The sequence below is a fragment of the Aquarana catesbeiana genome, linkage group LG02, assembly GCF_042186555.1.
Source record: "Aquarana catesbeiana isolate 2022-GZ linkage group LG02, ASM4218655v1, whole genome shotgun sequence".
NCBI lineage: Eukaryota > Metazoa > Chordata > Amphibia > Anura > Ranidae > Aquarana > Aquarana catesbeiana.
The window spans coordinates 692,844,267-692,870,779 of NC_133325.1; positions in this window are offsets into that span (position 1 = coordinate 692,844,267).

Consider the following 26,513-nt stretch of genomic DNA (forward strand, 5'->3'; position numbering starts at 1 on the left):
AGTATAAAATATTGTGTTTTTTTCAAAATTGTCGCTCTTCTTTTGTTTATAGCGCAAAAAATAAAAACCGCAGAGGTGATCAAATACCACCAAAGAAAGCTCTATTTGTGGGGAAAAAAGGACGTCAATTTTTTTTGGATACAACGTCACACGACCACGCAATTGTCGTTTAAAGTGCGACAGCGCTGAAAACTAAAAATTGGCCTGGGAAGGAAGGGGGTGAAAATGCCCTGTATTGAACTGGTTAAGGTTGTTTCACATAGTTCTGTACAGCTACAATCTCCTGCATTCGCATGACAGAGTAGTCATGTAGTCATGCATTTCCCATTACCCCTTCTGATCGGACAGACCTATAGACGATTGTCTGTACTACCAACTGTGGCTTAGGGTGGTAAAGCTTTAGGGGCAGCACACAACCATCCACATTTGTGACTGTCATTAACTCTGGCTGGATCTTCATTACTGGTTCTAGGTGTACCATTTAATACTGAGAAAAAAGTCCTGGGCAAAGTTTACCTTTGCAGAATAAACTGATAATCAAACGTTCCTTTACATAGTAAACATATACAAACACACCCCACCATGTGACATGAGCTGGACATGGACTGAGAATGTAGTGCAGTACCCAGGCATTGGTTCCTTGGCTGACCTACCCTATACACTATGCAGTTATCTATAGAGGATGTACAAACTGTTATCAATATACAAAACTGGTCTAGTAGAATCTTAATAGTGGCCTCCACAGCAAACTGTTTTTCTGCAATAGAAGCTTTATAAGTGTATGTGGATATTAAAGCAGGAGATGATAAAGAGTTAAGTTTAGTAGGAAAAATCAATGGGGATTCAGTCGGTAGTAAACCATTTACTGGTAATGTAAGATAATTCCATGGTAACACAGCAGGCTAATCGCACTAGGCAAATATTTCATAAGAGCAAATCTTAACCCCCCCCCGCAATGTATTTTTTTTAAGACTTAAGTTAGCACAAGCTGTGTCTCACAGAGAATACTATCAAAGGGCCTCCAAAGCCCCTGAAACATGTCAAACTTACAGGTGTGAGAAGAATAGGTACTCCCCTTACGCATCACACAACGCACTACTCAGTGCCTAAATAACCTATTGCTAGGCCTAAACCTTGCCACTATAACTATACCGATATTGACTTTAACCCCTTCTCACCTGAGTGTAAAACAAATCTAAGTGTAAAACAAATCTAAATGCCTAAGTACAATTTTGAAACTTTGATGTGTTTTTTTCAGGACAAATTGGGCTTTTTTTTATGGTAATGGATATCTCCTGAATTTGTTTTATTATCGAAAGAAAACAGAATTGTCCAGAATTGTAAAAAAAAAAAAAAAAATTTAGCTGTAAATGTAAACTGTAACCTAAACACTAACCCTGGCACTTACCTAGATCAAACCCTGATCTAGGGTTTTTTTTTTTTTCACACACTTTTTTTTTTTCTCTTCAAGGAGAGCAAGAGAGATACTAAATATTTATCTCCTCCGTTTACAGGGAAAGAAAACATGGGGTCAGGCTTCACAGTGACTGATCACTGTAATAGCCAATTAGCGGCTATCACAGAGATCAGGCAACCAGGAATCCGGAGATCCGGGTCCCAATCGTTAGTACAAGGCCTGGGGCTCTCCATTAGACCCCGGTCTCTGTGCTGGGAGCATGCCACGCGGCGCGCTCCCAGCGCAAAGGGAGACACGCAAATATGTGGCCCCTCACGGAAAAAAGCCCAGTCCAGTGAGGACATGTATTAGCATACGGTTGTCATGAACGGGCTTAACAAAGTCAGTGTTTGCATAGGATTTCTTTTAGAGGGGGGGGTCAATCGATGTTCTAAATGTAGCAAAGTCCCGAGCCTCTTTAGGCCTAATGGTTACCTCCAGAGTTGGGAGAGCTGACATCCTTTAGTGTAGAGTGGGTTACAAGGCATGGTGGGTGTAATGCAAGATGAACAGGTGGGCGCCAAACACTTTTTGAATGCAAAGAGATTTATTGTCTCTTAAACAGAACTGTGGAAGAGCGGGTTAGGGCCAGGACACCCTTAGGTAGATGCAATGTTATTTGGCAGACTCTGAGACTTCTATAGGTAGATAGCTATACCGGTGAAAGCCTCCAGCCAGACACCACTTCTGTATAGGTAGGACCGCTGTCTCCTATGGCAACAATCTTGTAGCTATTACTATCAGTAAAAGTATTCAACTATCTGCAACATGAACAGTTATCTTTACCCCACATGGTGGGTCTTCACTCAACGAGCTCCCAGTCTCTCGCACTAGACTTCACTTCCACTAGCCACTGGATCCCCTGAGCTCTTTCACTGTAGCCCTCAGTATCTTCCTCAAGCGTCACCCCCACCTCACTGCTGGGTCCCTGGCTTGGAAATCACAGATACTCTTCAAGCTTCACCCCTGCTGACACGTTAGGTCCCTGGCTTGGCACTCCACAAGTGTCACCTCTGCTGTCCCTCTGGGTTCCTGACTTGGTACTTGCTGAAGTTTTCCCACTTCTTCTCTGTCCCCGCTGGTGAGAAGTCTGCTCTGGTACTGGCCTCAGCTCACTCACTGTGATCTCTGGTAGCAATGTGGATGGTCACTTAATGGCGACAGCTTCCCTTCTACCTTGACCACAACTGGTTCCCCGGCTGACGGAACCATTACTTCTGGTTGGACTACAAGCCTGCGGTCCCAACCCTACGCTGCTTTCCTGCCTCTGGATTGGCCCTCAGACAGCCTAGCAGCCAGATGTCCCTGGAATAGGCCTTAGGTTTCTGGTCTAGCAGCCCGGGGCAATACAACACACATTCACCCAGACAGCCATCCAGGTGGCACAGAACCCGATCACTTGACTCCACCCAAATAAATAGGTTCTCCCAGCAGGCCAAGGGACCCAAGAAAATCCCTGCCCAAGTGCAGCAATTCCAGAATTAGGGAGAAATCAATTGACCTCCTAACAATTGGTCAAGGTAACTATCACTTGGCTAATAAATTTAATAGCAACCCTGCGTAAACATCAGGGTGCTACATCGACTAGAGACCACAAATGTTGCATGATCACAAACAGTACCCCCCACCCTCCCCTTCATGTTGTAGTAAAAGCATCATCAGAAACAATGTTCTCCCCTTCAGAATAATTTTATAAGTGTTTATTATAGCACTTTTTTTAACATCAAGAGTTTCAGCTAGAGCTGCATAAATCACAATAAAGACCAGACAGCACTTGACATTACAGAAGATCTTTAGGACCCACCTACACCCCAAACATTTTGCTTTGCCTAAAACGCAGAGAGGTTTTACACTTTCTTGTTAAGCTGGAAATCTCTTTTAAATATGCTTTATGATACCTATAAGAGTAAGACCATTCCAGACTCCCCATGAACAACTGTGACATCTGCAGGTTACATGCTATCCAAAATAGAATAGATGTAAACATCAGAACAAGGGACATAGCCGACTAAAGATCCTGTCAATGGTAGCAACTTGCCAGCCATAGGATCACTACATTCAACTGCTCTACATTGTCACTACCATGTGGACTAAAGCCCTGCAGAATCTCCTTTATCAGCGATATTGCATCAGCATTACCGCAGTGGCGGTGCGTCCATAGAGGGCGCAGGAGTGCCGCCCCATCTCTCCTGCACCCGTCAATCTTCAATATATAGATTCATGCATTGCATGAATTTATCTATTGTCGCCACTGCCGCTCCCTATTCAGGTGTCCGGCCCCTTGTCGGGCGCCGGGCATCTGAATTACAGCGGCGGGCGTTTTTGGAAGTGCCTAATTAGAGCCATCGGCTCTAATAGGCGTCCTGATTAGAGCCTAGAGTCGTGGGCTCTAATAGGCTTGAAAATTGGTAAACAGCGGGCGCACTGCTGTGTGTTCGCTGCTTACATAGTGCTGTGTTGGGGAATCTAATAAATCGCTTCCTTAACACTGACCCGCCTCTCAGCAAATCAGGTGCACCCGGTCTGGTTACCTGTCACCTGATTGGCTGAAGCGACAGGCGCTGTGATTGGATGCCTATCGGGCATCCAATCATAGCAGAAGAGGACGGGAGAAGACATCAAGGGAGCGTGGAGGAATGCGCTGACCCGAGACAGGTAAGTGCCGGGCGAGGGGGACACTGGCAGTATTTGATGGGGCAAACTGGTGGCAACTGATGGGGCAAACTGGCGGCAATTGATGGGGCAAACTGGTGGCAATTGATGGGGCAAACTAGTGGCAATTGATGGGGCACACTGTCGGCGATTGATGGGGCAAACTGGCGGCAATTGATGGGACACAGTAGCTGGGCTTGATGGCACAGTGGTGGCAATTTATGGGTACAGTGGCTGCGTTTGATGGTATAGTGGCTGCGTTTGATGGTACAGTGGCTGCGTTTGATGGCACAGTGGCTGCGTTTGATGGCACAGTGGCTGCTTTTGATGGCACAGTGGCTGCGTTTGATGGCACAGTGGCTGCGTTTGATGGCACAGTGGCTGCGTTTGATGGGCACAGTGATGGCAATTTATGGGTACAGTGGCTGTGTTTGATGGCACAGTGGCTGCGTTTGATGGGCACAGTGGTGGCAATTAATGAGCACAGTAGCTGCGTTTGATGGGCATAGTGAGGCTGCAATTGATGGGTTTTTTTTTTCAGTTTGCGCCCCCCCAAAAAATTTTGAGCACCAGCCGCCACTGACATTGAGGTCCCTCTTGTCTGGCCAGCAAAGCCATAGTACTGAATCAAGTGGGTTTTATTTTGCTCTCCTGGCAATGCTGTCACTGGAAAGTTGCCCACCATCAACTGGAAGGTTAGAGAACCATTGGTTTTACCCTGCTAGGGTTTCTCAGCTTCAGAAGCCAACACATACAGTATACTACATACCACAATAAACTTAGGGGTGATGACATAAGGAAGAATATGTAATTACAGCATATTAAAAAAAAAAATGGGTGAAACACTTTTTTTTCTTTCATGTTACTTGTAGGCCAAACTGTTGCCAAAATGATGCTGTAATGTTAAGAATGAATTTTAAGTAAGTGCTGCAGTATAGATATAATGTATACCAAAAAATAGAGATTGTTACATTGCCCAGGAATTCTATTCTACAAAACAAAAAAACTGAGTATACCTAAACCCCCATTCATTATTTTAACATCTTATGTGCAAGAGATAGAAAGAAAAGAGAAAAACAAATATATATTCCTACTGATGTATGGAAATAAAGACAACTTGTGCCCTATTTTTCTGTGACGTACCAGCAAACTAAACAAGCTTTGCAGTCCAAGGTTAATTACAATAATAGAAATGTGCTTTGACTAGCTGTCTTTGTTCAGTGGCGCAGAGGCGGAAAGGAGATTAATGTGGAGCCTCATCGCACTATTCGCCAGGGTTTCTCCATATCTAACTGCTGATAAATCGAATGACTATAAAGTTTATAATAGTGAAGACTATGATGAGCAGTAACAAAAGGTCCATTGGATTGAATGTATTCACAACTAGATATATTAACAGCACATATATAATTTGACAGGTATAAAAACCCTAATCATTTTTTTTCCAGTACTGGGATTTCTTTTCTCTTATTTATTACTGTTTTTTATATAGCGCCAACAATTTATCTAGAGCTTTACATATAGCACATTCACATGAGTCATTGCCCTCAAGGATCATACAATCTAAGGTCCTAGCCTCGCATGCACATATTAGGGCCAATGTAGACAAAAGTAAAACAACCTACCAGCACGTATTTGGAATGGGGGGGGGACCTGTGCAAACTTGGGGAGAACATGCAAACTCCATGCAGGTAGCATTGTGTTTGGAATTCTAACAGATTACCCTAGTTCTGTGCAAGGCAGGAATGCTAACCACTAAGCCACTTTGCTGCCCCTTTTTAGAGCAAGACATGCATCCTATCGTTGCAGGGTCTCCCACAGCAGGATAATTCAGATTAGGGGTGCATTAGTATTTGGGGTTAGTGCTGGGGGGAAGTTACATGTTAAAGCAGAGTTCCACCCAGAAATTGAACTTCCGCTAATCCGGTTCCTCCCCCCACTCCAGTGTCACATTTGGTACCTTTCAGGGGGGAGCAGATACCTGTCTAATCCAGGTATTTGCTCCCACTTCCAGAGAAAGATCGCTGTAGAATCCGTGGCGATCTATGCCATTTCCGGCCCCCCCTCCGTCCCCCGCCCCTCCCGCTGTCTTCTGGGAGACACACAGGTCGCAGAAGACAGCAGGGACCACACAGAATGCGCAGCACGACTCGCGCATGCACAGTAGGGAACCAGGCTGTGAAACTGCAAGGCTTCATTTCCTAAATCCATTACTGAAGATGCCGGCGCCTCCACCCGGAGCTGAGGGACGGGACGGGTCGGCTTAGGGTGAGGACATCTCGGGCGCCCTGGACAGGTAAGTGTCCTTATTTTAAAAGTCAGCAGCTGCAGTATTTGTAGCTGCTGACTTTTAATTTTTTTTTTTTTCAGGCGGAACTTCACTTTAAGGGCAAAACGTTTAAATTTATGTATAGCCCAAACTTTTTTTTTTTTTAAGAGTTAGTTTGTAATTTTTGATGTCTGTGCCTTGTTGGGGTTTTTTTTTTACCATACTGTCCCAAAGACAGTACCAGAAGTAATGGAAATGTCTACAAAATAAGGGAAATACCTATCTCAGACAGTTGTCATCGGACATTTTCCCTTCTGTCCCTGTTGTAGTGACAACTCTTTTTTTTTTATATCAAACAAGCGACAACTTCTGAGTCTTCCCATCACATTCTCTCTCTGTGACTATGATCACCAGGACAAATAGAGAGGGTGAATAAATAATCATTGGGACAATTAGGTATGGACATAGACAGAAATAAAAACTTGATAGGGGTTTTAATCCTCCACTATATTCAAAACATTGCTCTAAATATTCATTTTAGGGGTTAAAGAAGACCTAGCATTAACATATTTCAATGTTATTTACCTCCCCAGGCGACCAAGTGCTTAGAGTACTTGGTCTTGTTCAAATGTATCCCTTAGTTTTAATGCAGTGTGGGTGGACAGGTTCCCCTCCCGGTCCAACAATGCCCACCACTAGAAAGGAGATAGATTTGTGATTGTCAGCTTAGGTCATTGGCAACTAGATCTGCTCTGGAGACCAGAGCTGCCATTCAGAAAGATCACACATCCTGCGACTCTTATTGCTGCCCCCCCCCCAAAAAAAAAACCACCAGCCGCAACTGGCCGCTCTGAGTTATCTTTTATTAGCAGCACTAATGAATTTTTATCAGCAGTGCTGATTGTTCATACATTGTCTCTCAGCCTATTAGCTCTCAGCCACAGTTTCTTGGCCACAACACAACAGTGTCCCAGGCATCGGCCTAATCAGTGCAGACAGACACACACATACGCATAAATACTTTTAGCCAGTCCATGCACCTGCTACTCTCTGATAGCACAGCGGTTTCTTTGGGAGGGTGGTGCCCTGATACATCGTTACCGCTCATTCTTTAAGGGCTGTGAACACCTGTACAGAACACTGGTTGATGGCAAAATGTGGACAAGGGGTTGGAGGCTCCATCCCATCCAAGACTCTACAAAGTCTCTGGGCTCTGGGACTCATACCAGGATTTACCAATACTTGAGAAAACTGCAAATCAAGTTTTCTCCACTAAGAACACTTCCTGAAGCCCCTCAACCTGCATGGGTGAGAACCCTGGGTGACACCAGACTCTTCTGACACCATGACATGACACAGCTCTGTCACAGTACATATAATTGTGAAACTCCGTGCAAACATGAAACTGACTGTCAGTAAAGTAAACCATATATACCATGCTTTATGTAACAACCCACCTATTGTTTGATTCTTTGTAGGCTTCTAAGAGAGGTAATGACAAAATTAAGGGAGCAAGAGGATAAGTATTCTATATATAGTATATTGTACAGGATGCCAGGAATGTGTCCTGGACAGCAGGTATATTTCCCCTTTATTTGGGTGGTGGTCCCCTTAAGGGGGATGATAAGAGAAGTTTTAAGTTCTTAGGGGTTCTCACCCATGTCACCCATGCAGGGTGAGGGGTTCCGGGATAGCCTGATTGGAGAGGTCTGATTTGCAGTACTCTCTGAATTGGTAAGTGCTCAATTGGGATCCTGAATTTGGAGGCTCTGAGAGACTCAAATCTTAATTATAGGGACTTTGGTCCCGAAAGGGTTAACCCGCCTACAGGCAAGGTCTGAAAGGAAACAGGAAGGAATCTGCACCTGTCTTTGAGGTGATGTGAAGTGGTTCACAGCCGTGACAAGTGTGGACTATCTGGAGACTGAGATATTGTTTTGCTAAGCTCCTGCAGCATTTGGGGCACCCCCAGAGCAGACGGGAACCTTAACCCCAAGTGTGAGACTGGTATATTGGTGGTGAGTCTTTAGGTCATTTTGATTAAGCAGCACAGCCAGTCACACAGCATTTCCTTCATTCACTCACTGCAGAAAACAGTCTTTGGCTTGTCTTGTTGTTTTTATTAAGTATGATAACTTGGATGGGGTAGGGAATAATGGGATGCCCAGTGTGACAGCAAACAGAACTTCAGGGACAACTTCCTCCCTATTTACAGATTCTTCTTCTCACTTCTTCCTGCACACACTTGATTCCTTTATGTACAGCTCCTGCTGGGTCACTCTTGAGGGAACTATCAGTATATCGCTAGTTCAGCAAGTTATCATTACATGCAGGAATTTGCAGTCCCTTTACAAAGTAGAGTAAACAGCATAACACATCTCCTTCTGCCTTCCTGGGGCCACTCAGTTCCACTTGCTTGCAGAATGCTAGCCCACCTGGCTGCCACCAGCTGCACCTGGCTGCTTTCCTTCCTAGTCCTCCTGACTGGCTCTCTGCCCCAGTCTTGCCCAACTGACACACACACATGGGGATTCCCCAGGGCAAGGTTGAATGAAGACTTTGCACAATGCTATCTTCAAGAGAGACCTGCTACAGGGGCCACTTGTCTGTCCCTGCACTATGCTGATCTACTCACTTTCTCTCCTTGCTATCTCAGCTGCCTCCCAGCTTGAATCCCTCCAACTGCCTCCTGTGCTGGGATCCTTCCATGCCAGCCTCCTGAGCTCCAGCCTGAGATAACCTCCCTCCCCCCCAGTAAGGGGTCCCTCAAGGGCCACCGACAGCCTCCCTCAGCAATCTTCCACCCAAACTCCCCCGCTGGCATGGCCCATTTCTATTTATAAGTTTTCCCAGTCCCCTGCCAGGTCCACTCCTGGGGATTGGCTGAAGACCCATAAATATTCAAGGCAGCCCCCCCTAGCTTCCACCCTCTATTTTCTAGAACGTTCTTCAACATTCTAGAAACGGGGAGTGGGGGGCGGGGCAGGGACCAGAGAACTGCCAGGATAAGTCATCCAACCTTAAACTCCTGTAACCCTGACCCAATTACAGACTCATCAGGTAACATGAGTCAGAGTAAAGTTTGTGTACTCTCACTACTAGTAGTACACACTAGAGGGTGCTACAATTATACCAGGAGTATGAATGTTTTGCTTTGTTTTTGAGGAAGTAAGGTGCGTTTTGTTTGCTTATTTTGAGAGTCCAATAAAGACTGTTACATTTACAAGCCACTGGCTGATGATTTTGGGCTCTCCATTTTACTATAAATATATTTTTTTAACAAAATCCTTTTGTAAAGGAGTATTCCTTTAATGTCTGTCTAACTGTATTAAGCGCACACTTAAAAGCTGGTCACCCTCATCAGGATGTGGGGTGAACTGCAGCTAGAGAGAATGTTAGTACAGATGGCTGGACATTTCCAATTACTTTCTCTTTCAGATTCTCCTTTGTCACCTTCTTTTCCAACTTAGGCTTTGGCCCTGCAAGCAGAGTAAGCAAAATCTGGCTGCTGATGTCACAGTTTTCCTACCAGCCTGCTATTCTTAGCTGTGTCACTGCTATTTCTGTGCCTCCTCCTCACATTACTGAAAAGCAGAGTGACGGTTACAGACAGCGCTCACTCTTTGATGGATATAGAAGTGTGTTAGCTAGAAATTTGTAAGGGGAAGTGAGTAGGTGGTTGCATTCTTTACCCTGCTACTTGACATGAATAGAACAGACATATCTTGATGATACTTCCACAGTGAAGAAGAATAGCACTTTTCAAATCCTGCAGCTTTTCAATTGACATCGTTTTGAACAGATGTTTGTCATAAAATGCACTTATAAAGTTTAATGATAAGATTTTTCTATGGAATTAAATATAGTAGCATTCATTAATGCTTCAATGCAGCACTGTGTACTCAGTTTATTGCCCACTATGAAAGGGACATTAGACTTTTATTTCAACCAAGCCAAGATTGTAGATGTACTATATAACTATAAGCTGCATGATATGCTATATAAATGTGGGAATAAATATTTTTAAAGCCCAACACCAGGCTCAGCTCCCTGCCCCACCAGAGGTCTTCACAGTGTATATTTTGCTTTGACTTTTTTGTACTTTTCCTTTTTCAGATGTCCTCAAGCCGGTCACGTGATGCACTGGGTCTTCTTTCTTTTTGCCACTTCTCCAGTCGGTGGTCCTCTGCTCATATCTAGTGGTAATGCCTACTTCTGGATAGCGCCATGAAACCCATTTTATTAACCTCAATCCTCAGTCTTCCAAGTTGAACGACACTAGGTGTCATTCAGCCTGGACAGGGCATGTTGTGGCAGAAAGGAGAACTATAGGGGACAACTGAAGTCGCTAGGCATCATTTAACCTTCCGTATACAACAGAGGGCATCTTGTGGCAGAATAGGATTACTGCAGGGGGCAGCTTTAAATATAATGGTGAGTCAGGATGGGTCAGGCGTGTACGGATCCTAGTCTCAACCCACCTGAGCAATCCCACCAGGAAGCGGTCACTGCACACCGCCAATCACCAATCACCACCCATATTTAAAAAAAAAATGGGCAGAGTGGGGCTTCAATATTAAAGTATTAATAAAAACAAAAGCAAAAGAAGTAATATAGTGCAGATTACAGGTCCTTGTGGTGTGTGTGATGTGGTGACTGCATTGGTTTTCTTTGTTAAGCCCAAGCACATTTTTTGCCAGTGCAGAAAAACACATTTATCCCTTCAGAAATTCAGTGTGCTTTTTACATAAATGCACTGAACTGAAATCTCAAGCAATGTTATCAGTCCTGCCAGGTTGTTCTCTGGACTACAGAACACTTTTCCCTATATAATAGAGATAAGGAATTAATGTCTGTAGTTCAAATTAGCAGAACAGCCTAGAATGACACTAGGACAAAAATTGAGTTATGCCCTGTACACAAGAACGGTTTTCCCATCGGAATAAACTCTGAAGGTTTTTCCGACGGAATTCTGCTCAAGCTGTATTGCATACACACGGTCACACCAAATTCCGACCGTCCAGAACGTGGTGACATACAACACGTATGACGGGACTAGAAAACAGTTCAATAGCCAGTAGCCAATAACTTCTGTCTCGTATTTGCTTCTGAGCATGCGTCGTTTTTGGTACGTCGGAATAGCATACAGACGAGCGGGTTTCCCGATAGTAATTAGGTCCGCCGGAAAAATTTAGAACATGTTCTCTATCTAAGTCCGTCTGAATTTTCGACGATGAAAAGCTCCCATCGGACTTTTTCTGACGGACATTCCGCTCGTGTGTACGCGGCATAACTGGCAGAAACACTAGGTAAAAATAACAGACGGACCAGAGTAATGGACACAGAGCTCCATTTCAACTTAGACGCCAACAGGGTTAAGGTGGAGTACTGGTATGGACTGGTATTATTAAAGATGAGCTAGTTGGATTTTTTTGGGGTTAAAGATGGACTCAAAATCATCTCTCAAACTTACTGCCAGTTTTTAGAAGACACTTTCTTCAAGCAGTGGTACAGGGAAAAAGTCTCTATCTTTCAAGAAGACCATGATATTAATGCAGGACAATGCTTCAAGTGATTGTAAAATCTTGTTTAAAAAATAAATACAAAATCACAAACATGTTATACTTACCTTCTCTGTGCAGAAGTTGAAAAAAAAAAGTTGAACGTCAACAGATCAAGAAACTGGAAGACTCAATAAATGGAAGGCTTATGATTAAAATAAGGATAGCTGTATTGGTCACTGATTTTTTTTTAAATGTTAGAAATCTTTATTTGTACACTTTTAGTTGTTTGTTTATTATTCTAACTTTCACGGGGAAAAGTTTAATTTTTCATTTAGTTGCATAACAACTCTGTACACTAATGCCCTGTACACACGGTTGGATTTTCCGCCGGAAAATGTGTGATAGGACCTTGTTGTCGGAAATTCCGACCATGTGTGGGCTCCATCACACATTTTCGACACACAGAGTTTGAGAGCTTGCTGTAAAATTTTACGACAACAAAATCTGTTGTCGGAAATTCCGATCATGTGTACACAAATCCGACGCACAAAGTGCCACGCATGCATGACGAAAGCTATTGGCTACTGCCCCATTTATAGTCCCGACATACGTGTTTTACGTTACCGCGTTCAGAACGATCGGATTTTCCGACAACTTTGTGTGACCGCATGTATGCAAGACAAGTTTGAGCCAACATCCGTCGGAAAAAATCCATGGATTTTGTTGTCGGAATGTCCGATCAATGTCTGACCGTGTGTACAGGGCATAAAAGTTGCCCAATAATTGTGCACACATAGATATTCTCCTAAGAAAGCCAAATCCTCGCTTTTACTTTCTTAAATTATTATTAATATACACGATTAATATACCGTATATACTCAAGTATAAGCTGACCCAAATATAAGCAGAGGCACCTAATTTTATCACAAAAAACTGGGAAAACTTATTGACTCCAGTATAAGCCAAGGGTGAGAAATGTGCAGCTACTGCAAGTGGAAAAGAGGGTCAACAATGCCCATTTGCAGCCTCACTGTGCCCATTTGCAGCCATAGGTTCCCCAAACTTCAAACTCAGTAGTTAAGAGTTCCTAGATGCCCCCTAGCTGCAGCCAAAATTTGGGGTCTCTGGACCCAAAGGGTTCCGAAATGACATTGCTGCAGATGGATACAGTTGACTGACTTTGGGGCACAGTATCTCGGGGCCACTTGGTGCTAGGAACCCCAAATTTGGAGTGCAAACCCAGTGGAACTACAACAAATCCAAATCTATGGGTTCCTAGCACCAAGTGGCCCCAAGATACAGGGCCCCAAAGTTGGTTCTTGAAAATGTCAAGCACTTTTCTGCAGCAGAGAATTACATTTTCCCAAACTGACTTTGGGGCCCCGTATCTTGGGGCCACTTAGTGCTAGGAACCCCAGCTTTGGATATGTGCTAGTTTCACTGGGTTTGCACACCAAATGTGGGGTTCCTAGCACCAAGTGGCCCCAAGATACGGGGCCCCAAATTTGGTTCGGAAAATGTCATTCTCTGCTGCAGAAAAGTGATTGACTCAAGCACCAAGCATAAGCCGAGGGGGGCATTTTCAGCACAAAAAAATGTGCTGAAAAACTTGGCTTATACTCGAGTGTATACGGTAGCTCCAACAGTTTACGCAGGGCTTTACAATGTAGAGGGGGGAAAGCACAATTACAGGAGAATTCAATACAGAAGGGACAGGAGGGCCCTGCTCGTAAAGCTTACATTCTAAAGGGAGGGGGTGGTGGTACAAAATATAATAGATGCCAGGAATGATTTGATGGAGGTGGCTCGGGGACAGTTGTTAGGTGGGTGTGGGATAGGCTTCCCTGAATAAGTGAGTTTTCAGGGATCTCCTATAGGTGGACAGGTTAGGGGCTGATAGGATATACCGGGGCAGGGAATTCCAGAGGACGGAAGAGGCTCTGGAGAAGTCCTGAAGGCAAGCATGAGAGGAGGTAACAAGGGAGCTAGAGAACAGGAGGTCCTGGGAGGAGCAGAGGTGACGATTTGGGTGAGATCTGCAGATGAGGTTGGTGAGGTAGCTGGGGGCGATGTTGTGGATGACCTTGTATGTTGTGGTTAGCATTTCAAATTTTATACGGTAGGGTAGTGGAAGCCAGTGAAGGGATTGGCAGAGAGGGGCAGCAGTCACAGATCAATTAGTGAGGTGTATTAGTCTAACAGCAGCATTCATAATAGACTGAAGGGGGGATAACCTGCATAAGGGTAGGCCATTAAGCAGAGAGTTGCAGTAGTCGAGGCGGGAAATCAAGGACTGAATAAGTTGCTTTGTGGTGTCATTAGTCAGGAAGGGTTGAATTCTGGAGATGTTGCGGAGGTTAAGACGGCAGGATTTAGCCAGTGATTGGATGTGGGGGCTGAAGGAGAGGTCAGAGTCAAAGATTACACCCAGCACCCTGGTATGTGTGGAGGGACCAATGGTTGTGCTGTTGATCTTAATGGTAAAGTCATGGGTGGGGGGGGATTACTAGGTAGGAGGAAATATAACAAGCTGAGTTTTAGAAAGATTGAGTTTTAGAAAGTGGTGTGACATCCATACCGAGATGTCATTCAGTAAGGAGATTGAGGGGGTGAGTTGAGGAGTGGAGAGATAGATCTGGGTATCATCGACGTAGAGGTGGTATTGGAAGCCATGGAAGGTTATCAACTGGCCCAGGTAAGAGGTATAGAGCGAGAATAGGAGGGGCCCAGGGACAGAGCCTTGGGGTACCCCAAAAGATGGAGTTGTAAGTGACACTGAAACTGCAATATTCAGGTTTGAGGTTTAACATTTTGGATTGACCGAGAGCACTGTAGTTGTTCAATAATAAAATTAATCCTCAAAAATGCAACTTTCCTAATAATTGTGCATACAATGTATGAGAAGGGATGGTGAACATAAGCAACTGTAAGGGATTACGTGAACCTGTTGCTTTTTCCCGATATTCGGCAAGCTCTACTGTTCTCATCATCATGATAGAGACCATTTTTGTCTCTGTGGATCATATCTATGTGAAATATACAGTACATATGCATGCAAATTGAAGGATGGGTAGGAATAATCTTTTAGCTGTCAAATCACACTGTATACCATTGAATGCCCATCAATCTCCTCTAAAAAGACTATTTATTTATTTGATTCACAAATAATTAATTAATTCCAGAGTAATTAACATGTTCTTTGGGTTTAACAGAGGAATTAGACTTATTCAGGCTAATGGATTGAAACTGAACAGCATTTTCATTACAACGCAGTTTTGGTTAGTTTTAGTGAAGCAATTATGAGAAAGTGCTGTTGACCCGAAATGAAAATACGTTCGTGTTTGAACTGCCCTGGCCATGAATGCAGGAGAAAGATTTGGTATATTTTACAGTGCATTAAACACACCAGTGACACAAAGAGGCTCGGAAAACATTATGTTGGCTTTTTTATCATTACCAGGAATATAAACCCAGTTTGCAAAAATCAATTAATGTAATTTTAACCTTGAATGTCCAGCAAAATATAAATATAAACGTGGCTGCACGTTTATATTTCTATGAATAAATCTAGGTATAAAAAACATTGGTAGTAGTAATCATAACTGTTAAAGCTACTTTAGGACTCCTGTAGAGATCTTTGGCTACATTTGGGCTTTTATTGTCTCCTAAAGCGGTTGTATGCCCGCAAAAAAGAAAAAAAAACCTGTAAGGCAAAGGCATAATGAGCTAGTATGCCTAGCATACTAGCTCATCATGAAATACTTACCTTAGAACGAAGAGCCGGCATCACCATCCGGTCACTGCTGAGGGAGCTGACATGTTCCCTCTGCATTTCTTCCGGGTTCGCGGGTCCAGCGCTGGGAGTGTCCGGAGCCGCCGTGCCGTCCTCTTTCCGGCAAGGAGCTCTGATTTTCCATCAGCATCCGCCAGACCTTCAGACCGCATGCACCGCTGATGTCAGCGGCTGCATGCAAGGTGAATATCTCCTAAATCGTACAGGTTTAGGAGATATTAATTTTACCTACAGGAAAGCCTTATTATAGACTTACCTGTAGGTAAAAATGTGAAAGCGGGGTAAACAACCCCTTCAATAACACAAAGTTAAGGGGCAAATCCAGACAAACCTTTTTTTTTCTTTTTTTTTTTTAAATAGGAATTTGGAAGGGTTAGTAATCATTGCCTGTGCTATTTTCATGGAAATGTATTATCACTTCCTGTTCCTCAATGCTGTAGGCAGAAAGTAAGTGGTAATGTCTCCAAGGCGTGCAAAAACACCAATGAAAAATGCTTTTGTAAGTGTAGAGGGGAATGGATAGGCCCTCTGTCAGGTTTTTATTATTGTCATTATGACGTTTATCCTCCATGTCCTATCATGGTGACAACCTGTGTGTAAAGGTGTGACAGGGTATTACTAGGACAGGAAGTGAGTGGAAATCTCTCAAACAGGGGACTGGGACAGAGATAAAAACCTGGTAAGAGGTACTGGCTCTACAAAAAAAAATGGCATTGGCTGACGTTACGCTATATGTTCTTGAGGCCAACTGATCAACTGATTTCAAAAGGTTGCAAACATGCTGTTTAAAGTGGAAGTAAACTCTTATTTTTTACTTGTACCTATAGGTAAGCCTATAATAAGGCTTAACTGTAGCTACAGTGAATATATCCTAAACCTGCACGGTTTAGGAGATATTTACACTGCATGCATCCAATGGCGTCACTGGCGCATTTGCTCTGAAGGGACGGTAAACCCAAGCTGTGGTGCATGACTTTTGCACGCATGCGCAGGAGTGAAGTCATCGCAACGCAGCCAATCACACGGATGGAGGACATGAACCCGGAGGGAAGACCGAATAAAGATGGAAGCGGTGACAGTGTGGCACTGGAAGGCTTAGTTCTAAGGTAAGTATTTCATAATGTGCTAGTATGTGATGCATACTAGCCCATTTTACCTTTACCGCAGGGCTTACAAGAAAAAAAAAAAGAATAGGTGCAGTTTACTACTGCTCTAACAACACATTGGGGTTAACTTACTAAAATTGGAGAGTGCAAAATCTGGTGCAGCTGTGCATAGAAACCAATCAGATGCCAGTTTTTTTTTTGTCAAAGATTAGTTGAGCAAGCTGAGGTTAGAAGCTGATTGGTTACCATGCACAGCTGCACCAGATTTTGCACTCTCCAGTTTTGGTAAATCAAACCCAGAGTTAATTCTAAAAGCTTAAAAAAATATAGCATACTGTTGAGGCGTAAAGTGGATGTAAACTCAATTCATGAAATCTGGCCTGGGCACATATACAGTATCTCACAAAAGTGAGTACACCCCTCACATTTTTGTAAATATTTTAATATATCTTTTCATGTGACAACTCTGAAGAAATCACACTTTGATACAATGTAAAGTAGTGAGTGTACAACTTGTATAACAGTGTAAAGTGTGTAAGTGTATAACAGCTGTCCCCTCAAAATAACTCAACACACAGCCATTAATGTCTAAACCGCTGGCAACAAAAGTGGGTACACTCCTAAGTGAAAATGTCCGAATTGGGCCCAAAGTGTCAATATTTTGTGTGGCCACCATTATTTTCCAGCACTCCTTTAACCCTCTTGGGCATGGAGTTCACCAGAGCTTCACAGGTTGCCACTGGAGTCCTCTACCACTCCTCCATGACAACATCATGGAGATGGTGGATGTTAGAGATCTCGCGCTCCTCCACCTTCCATTTGAGGATCCTCCACAGATGCCCAATAGGGTTTAGGTCTGGAGACATGCTTGGCCAGTCCATCACCTTTACCCTCAGCTTCTTTAGCAAGGCAGTGGTCATCTTAGAGGTGTGTTTGGGGTTGTTATCATGTTGGAATACTGCCCTGTGGCCCAGTCTCCGAAGGGAGGGGATCATGCTCTGCTTCAGTATGTCACAGTACATGTTGGCTTTCATGGTTCCCTCAATAAACTGTAGCTCCCCAGTGCCAGCAACACTCATGCATCCCTAGACCATGACACTCCCACCACCATGCTTGACTGTAGGTAAGACACACTTGTCTTTGTACTCTTTACCTGGTTGCCACCACACATGCTTGACACCATCTGAGCCAAATAAGTTTATCTTGGTCTCATCACACCACAGGACATGGACCCAGTAATCCATGTCCTTAGTCTGCTTGTCTTCAGCAAACTGTTTGCAGGCTTTCTTGTGCACCATCTTTAGAAGAGGCTTCCTTCTGGGACGACAACCATACAGACCAATTTGATGCAGTGTGTGGTGTATGGTCTGAGCACTGACAGGCTGACCCCCCACCCCTTCAACCTCTGCAGCAATTCTGGCAGCACTCATATGTCTATTTCCCAAAGACAACCTTTGGATATGACACTTAGCACGTGCACCCAACTTCTTTGGTCGACCATGGCGAGGCATGTTCTGAGTGGAATCCAATTTGGACATTTTCACTTAGGGGTGTACTCACTTTTGTTGCCAGCGGTTTAGACATTAATGGCTGTGTGTTATTTTGAGGGGACAGCAAATTTACACTGTTATGCAAGTTGTACACTCACTACTTTACATTGAAGCAAACTGTCATTTCTTCAGTGTTGTCACATGAAAAGATATAATAAAATTATTTACAAAAATGTGAGGTGTGTGCTCACCTTTGTGAGATACTGTATCTGTAATGTTTACTTACCTCTCTCCAAAGCACTAAGTCTTTCTGCTTCTCCATTCCTCTGTTATTAGCACGATAACTTCTGACAAGGTCTCCCACACAGAAGATAAAAGCAGCTGGAATCTAGTGTCGGGGAGGTAACTTAGAGGTAGATAAGCAGAGAGCTTGTCTATTCACAGCACAGCTCTGCAAGTTTCTTTGTTCCTCTGCCTATGTGAAGTGGGGGTGTGTGCCTTTCCACCAATCAGCTCTCACACAGTGTAAGCTCAGACTCCACACCCAGTGCTAAAACAGTGTGAAAAATGTTTTAACACAATGTGCACTTTCTAAAGAATGTAGAAAGCTGAAGGGAGCAGATATACATGTAAGGCTTATGTAGGGAAATTTGTTTCATCTCTGTTTATCATCTGAGGCTGTTCACTTCACTGGGTATAGGAGAGGGTTTTCATCCACTTTAAACTTCTGCAGCATTTTTCACCCAGAAATGCTCTTTCCCATATAAAAAGAGATTGACTTTTGAGGCTAAAACATCAAGTAAGCATATTTAAACAAACAAAATTTTTTTGGGGGAGAAATGCAGGGGCTGCTATAGCTGATCATTCTTTTGGCAAATGCTAGCTGTCTAACTATCATGCTCCACCAGTGGCTAATAAAGCTTTCTGAGTCACTGGCCCAGAGTAAGTAAGTAAGTACAAAAAAACCTTGGTTTGAGAGTAACTTGGTTTGAGAGCGTTTTGCAAGACAAGCAACATTTTAAAATAAATTTTGACGATATACCAGCGATGTCTTGATATACAAGTAGTATCTTGTCACAACTGAGTATAAGGCCTCATGTACACTGCTGCTGGTAAACATTTAGGAGCAGTTGGGCATTTTTTTTAGCTGCCCCTGAACTCTACTCTATGTTATCTTATCAGTACATGTACACAGGGTCGTTTCTAGGCAGTTGAGCTTAGAAGCTTTTTTTTGGAACGCAAAAAAATGGGTTCAGACGAATGTTCAAAGGGATTTGAAAATTTTATTTATTTTTTTTTTGTTAAAATGACCAAAAACAAAACACGCCTATAAACGGGTTACCGCGTTTAGCCACGTTTAGTCGCGTTTGGCGTCTGAAACGTGGAAATCTTCGGCGTCTGAACCCATTTTTTTGCTTTCAAAGAAACGCTGTTAAACGCAACTGCCTAAAAATGGCAATAAATGAGGCTGTGTACATGGTCACATAGGATAACATTGAATGAGTTCAGGGGCAGTTAAAAAAAGCGGCCAACTGCCTCTGAATGTACATTTAGCAGCGTCCTGTGTACATGGGGCCTTAGGCTTCATGTACACGGGATGTTTTTACAATCTCTCCCGAATGATTTAACTTGACAGATAGTAACCCACGTCCAAAATGTCTGTTTTGCCACGTTTACATGCTGCGTTTAGCAGCATTTTGCGTTTAGAAGTCAAAATACCCAGACATAAAAAAACGCAACGTGGCTAAACACGAGTTACTGTTTAGAAGCGTTTAGAAGCTTTTGGCATTTGAAATGCCAGTAAACTCAGCTTCTGAACCCATTTCTTTGCGTTCCAAAAAATGCCTCTAAACTCAACTGCCTATAAACTACTATAAACTACCCTGTGTACATGTACTGATAAGATAACATAGAGGAGGGTTCAGGGGCAGTTGAAAAAAACGCCCAACTGGTCCTAAAAGTCTGTTTACCAGCAGCAGAGTACATGAGGCCTAAACTCGCGCGTTTCATTTACAGATGTTTTTCATTTTAACAAACGCCTCTAGACGCAAACACGGCTAAATGTGACTAAACGCGGCATGTAAACATGGCTGAATGGAGGTTTTTAGATGCCGGTTTCTAGATGTCAAGTTAAATTGTTCAGGAGGGATTGAACAACGTCCCAGAAAGGCGCCTCTAAGTGTAGCAATATGGTTACATTTAACATTTAATGAAGGCACAACATTTAGCAACTCACATGGTTGATGATTAAAAGAGGCACATCTAAGTATGCAGGCGTCTGGGGCAAAGCTGTCCACATAGACCGTCCTCCACACCATCATCGGCGTCGTCCCTTCCACGCTGCACTCTACGAACACTTCAAGCATCGCTTTCAGATCGTTCTATTACAGGGTAGTCTTCCTGGTTACGATTGCAGACTGACAGCAGTGAGAGCCGGCGGTGCAGAGGACGGTCTATGTGGACAGCTTTACCCCGGATGCCTGCATACTTAGATGTGCCTCTTTAATCATCAACCAGATGAGTTGGTAAATGTTGTACCTTAATTAAATGTAACCATATTGCTACACTTAGAGGCGCCTCTCTTCTCTTTTATACTCTGTAGCTCCTGATGGATTTTGCTTCTAATCCCCTTGTGGAGGCTTCCCTTTGTGGATGGACATTTTATGGTTACACAAACTGGTCACATTGCTATAATCTTTTTATATGGACTATAAACTGAAGGACTTTTGAATAAATGGTTGTGGAACGAATCATATGAGTTTCCATTATTTCTTATGGGGACATTTGCTTTGATATACAAGTGCTTTGGATTACAAGCATGTTTCTGGAACAAAGTATGCTTCCAATCTAATGTTTTACTGTATGCTGATGCAGAGGCTTTACTGGATGCATATTTGTTCCAGGTCTTTGACTCAGAAAGAACCCCCCCCCCCCCTTGGATATGCAAGTCACATGTTGGTGATTGGGCCTTGAACGTAAGGCACTATTATGGTCAAGCAGCAGTGTAAATCCTGTACACTGATGATGTGGTGATATATGTGAAGCTCTTGTTATTAACTGGAAAAACTGCTGACAAATTCATTTTGTCACACGTGACAGTAATTGGTTATGACACTGCCTGGACTCCAATGCAATGCCTTTGCTCGGCAATGCTGTGCTGGCTCATGTGCCAGATCAGGTTTTAAGAAGTTCGAGGCCCTTGTAGTGGAGAGGGGATTAACGTGTTACAAATCATGTGACTTGGATACCAGCCTAGAATTAATAAATAATGCTACCTTTACTTGTATTCTGCTCAAGCTCAGAATTAATCTGGGGCCTAATCCTCTGTACGCTAGAGGAACTTGCAATACATTGCATGGCAACTTTTCCAGTCACATAAAAGTCCTATGCCTTCCTGGCCACCACACAAACACTGCAGAAGAACTAGTTCCTATTACACATCCGCTTGTTTTAAGCCACACTGTTTGCCTCTCCTGGCCCAGAAGTGCAGAACTCTCTGATCTCCACATGTATCCACAAAGAAATACTTCCATTGATACATTTTATCCAGAGCTTGGATTTAAAAACATCCCTCTGTCTGTACAGCTAATAATAACATGTTTTAGTATATGTGCTTAGTTGAAAAGCAAAAAAAAATAAACAAATAAATAAATAAACAAATGGAAGTCCTCATACATTTAGAATTCCTATATCTATATTTGAGGAAATATTAGCTGAACTGAATTTATTCTATATTGAAAAAAGAGGCAATTAAGGTATGATATAATCATTGTGTATAAATACATAAGTAGTTCATGATGAACTTGGTGCAGAGTTCTTCACCTTAAAGGATAAGTTCACCTTTTAGAAAAAAATAATAAATGCACGTTTTTTTGTAGGTAAAAATATGTGCATTTATTATTTTTTTCTAAAAAAAAAAAAGCATTGCACCAGCGTTTAGAAGATCGCTGGTGCTATGCTGGTCTCCTTCAGATCTGTCAGTATATCTGTGCACTCGTACATCCCGTACATTCCGTACATTCCGTACGGACGGGCAGATATACTGACAGGAAGAAATCAATGAACTACCACAGTGCTCCACAGTGCCGTGGTAGTTCATTGAACGTCAACTGCAAAGGATGTCGGGGCTTGTAGTTCATTCACAGACAGAGCTGTGTTAACCACTTGCTTACTGGGCACTTAAACCCCCCTCCTGCCCAGACCAATTTTCAGCTTTCAGTGCTCTCACACTTTGAATGACAATTACTCAGTCATGCAACACTGTACCCAAATGATTTTTTTGTCCTTTTTTCATACAAATAGAGATTTCATTTGGTGGTATTTGATCACCTTTGGGTTTTTTAATTTTTGTGCTATAAATGAAAAAAGTTTGAAAAAAAATGCTTTTTTCTTCGTTTCTGTGATAAAATGTTGCAAATTAGCAATTTTTCTTCATAAATGTTGGCCACAATTTATACTGCTACATATCTTTGGTAAAAATAACCCAAGTTAGTGGATATTATGTGGTCTGTGTGAAATTTATAGAGTCTACAAGCTATGGTGCAAATCATAAAAAAATGATCACATCTGATCACACCTGATGTACTGAGGCCCATCTCATTTCTTGAGACCCTAACAAGCTAGGAAAGTACAAATCCCCCCCAAATGACCCCTTTTTGGAAAGTAGATATTCCAGGGTATTTAGTAAGAAGCATGGTGAGTTATTTGAAGTTGTCATTTTTTCCCACAATTCTTTGCAAATTAAGTTTATTTTTTATTTTTTATATTTTTTTCAGAAAATTGTCATTGTAATAGCTTATTTCTCTGACATGGAATGTGCATACCACAAATGACACCCCAAAATACATTCGGCTACTCCTCCTGAGCATTACAATACCACATGTGTGGGAATTTTTCACTAACTGGCCACATACCGAGGCCCAACATGCAGGGAGCATCATCAGGTGTTCAAGGAGCATAAATTACCCATCTAACTTGTTGACTACCTATTACACTTTTGAAGGCCCTAGAGCACCAGGACAATGGAAACGCCCACAAAATGACCCCATTTTGGAAAGCTAACACCCCAACATATAATCTATGAGGCATAATGAGTCTTTTGAACGTTTCATTTTTTTCCAGAAGTTTTTGGAAAATGTGCAAAAAAATTAAAACGCATATTTTTTTACACAAAGTTGTCCGTTTATAAGATATTTCCAACACATAGCATTTACATAGCAAAAATAACAACCCAAAATACATTCTGCTACTCCTCCTGAGTAAAACTATACCACATGTGTGAGACTTTTACACAGCCTGACCACATACAGAGATCCAACATGCAAGGAACACCATTAGGTCTTCCAGGGACACATAGCATGCACATACCAAGAATTACACCCCAAAATACATTATGCTGAGCAAAGAGTAACAAAAGATTACCTGTGGTTTTAGTAGTACAGTTGTCCACAGGAGGATAGCGCTGGTCCAGGCAGCAGGCAGGGACTTGATCAGCAACAGCGAACACAATTTTTCAGGCAGCAGGCAGAAATACTGTCTATAGTCAGTACAGGCAGCAGGCAGAAATACTGTCCATAGTCAGTACAGGCAGCAGGCAGGGATACTGTCAATAGGTCAGTGCAGTGCAGGGTCAGTGCAGGCAGAGATTGTCAATAGTGCCAAAATATTGGTCTTGGTAGTAGGCAGGAACATGGTCCATGTGCTGTGGTCAGTGCGACAAACAGAGGCATGATGGCAGTAAGTCCTACAGGCAGCAGGCAGAAGTAGGGCCTCGTTCAGGACAGAATGGGGACAGGGGTAGAGGCTTCTCCCACCCAAATCTCTTTGAAGCCTCCAAGTCTCCAGACCCTAATCTAGGAATGAGAAAACAAAGAAAATTGTTTTCTTCATCCAGAAAAACAATTCTGGAGCCCCTCACATATGTGAGACCCCTGTTTTGAATCCCACTAGTCCAGTTGCAGGGTACAAGATCAGTCCAAGAGGCAGGCAAGAGGCATGGTCAAACAGTCCAAGGTCAGTTCCAGATCAGGCAGAGGTATGTACAGAATCATTAGGCAGAAACATGGTCGAATAACAGTCCAGGGTCAGTTCCATATCAGGCAGAGGTATGTACAGAATCGTTAAGCAGAAGCATGGTCGAATAACAGTCCAGGGTCCGTTCCAGATCAGGCAGCGGTATGTACAAAATCGGCAGGCAGAAGCGTGGTCGAATAACAAGCCAGGGTCAGTTACAGAGCAGGCAGTGGCATTAGGGGTGTGAAGGCAGGAACTGAGGATTACGTTTACCATACTTCACTAATAATTTAGAGAAGTATGGTAACGGCGGAAGCATTCACCTATGCAGAGGCCTGGTTGGGAAGGACATTGTGCACAATAATAAGATGTGTCTCTTCTGACTCCTGCTCTGGTACACACCTTACATCTTTTTTGACGTCTTTGGCCTGTTGATTTGGGAGGGAGTTTATCTGGAAAGTGGCGTTCGGAGAGTCGACTAACAACATCTGATCGGATGTTTTCTGGTGGGCCGTTCGGGAATATAAGGGCAGTGTAAATTTCCTCCTGGTAGCCAAGGAAGGGTTGGGGGTTTTGGGTGGAGTTGTGGTAAATGATATAGGAATTGAATATGGCCAATTGAAAAAAATAAATTGCTACTTTTTTGTACCAATGGTATGTCCGTCTTTTGGCAAGGTGTGGTTCCAACATTTGATCGTTTAAGTCGACTCCCCCCATAAACGAATTGTATTCATGGATGCATGTGGGTTTCTGGATGGGGCCATTCCTTCTGGGGATTTCCACATAGGTGTTATTGCGGATGGAAGACAACATGTACACATCCCTTCTGTCCCTCCACTTCACTGCCAGAATCTCTTTGTTACGCAGACTTGCCATTTCTCCTTTTCTCAACTTCTTATTAACAAGACTTTGAGGAAAGCCCTTCCGATTCTTTTTTACGGTGCCACATGCTGGCGTCTTCTTCCAATGAAGGTTGTGGAACAGGGGCAGAGAAGTGTAGAAGTTGTCTACATACAGATGGTATCCTTTGTCGAGTAGGGAGTATATGAGGTCCCAAACAACTTTCCTGCTGGTTCCCAAGTAGTCCGGGCAATTAGGGGGCTGCAGCTGGGTGTCCTTCCCTTCGTACACTATGAAGGAATATGTGTACCCTGTGGCCCGGTCACATAGTTTGTACACCTTCACCCCATAGCGGGCCCTTTTGCTGGGGATAAATTGCTTAATTTTAAGCCTGCCGCTAAATTTAACAAGGAACTCATCCACACATATGTGTTGGTCCGGGGTGAACAGCTGGGGGAATATTTCAGGAAAATAATTTAATATTGGCTGAATTTTGTAAAGCCTGTCATAATTTGGATAATTTCGGGAGGGTACTGGGTATTGTCGCTGAAATGTAGGAACCTCATTATCATCAGATACCTGGTTCTAGGCATTACCGCGGAGAAGAGCGGCATGTGGTGGAGGGGGGTGGGTTGACCAATAGGAACGGAATTTGTTTTTTTTGGTGAGCCCCATATTAAATGTGAGGCCCAAAAAAACCTTGAACTCCTCCACTGTCAGTTCTCTCTACTCATAGGGACGGGCATAATATGATGTGGGATTTTGCAAAATAAATTGCTGTGCATACAGATTGCACTAGGTAACAATTGACGCCAACATGTCCTCCGTAAAAATTAAATTAAAAAATTAATTGGGGTAAAGTTCTCTGTATCCACCTGGACTCCTGGCTGGGCAGTGAAAGGGGGAACGCTAGCTTCTCCTGAATTAGGAGGAAGCCACAAGGGGTTCTGGAGGGCATAGGGAAGGCTGGTATGGGAACTAACCCTTTGGGGCTGAGTTGACACTCCACTGGTACTTGGCCTTTCTTGCCGAGGTACTGCATTGCTGGTGGATGACACTGCGGTGCTGGTGGATGACACTGTGGTGCTGGTGGATGGCACTGCGGTGCTAGTGGATGCCACTGCGGTGCTTGTAGATGCCACTGCCTCCTCACCAGAACACCTTCGTTTGGCGGGCCGAGTTTCTTCCTCCTCTGAATCTGTTAGTGTTCCACTACTGAGGACTGGCTCGTAATTTACGTCAGAATCCGAATTGGAAAGGGAATCCGAAAAAGAGAGCTCCCCGTTGCCGTGGAAAGAATTTGGTATGCCTCCTCGGCGGAAAAGCTTTTTTTGGACATGGCTGCTGGTGGTTATGAGATTGCACAGGTGTGTGCTAAGCCTGCACTGATG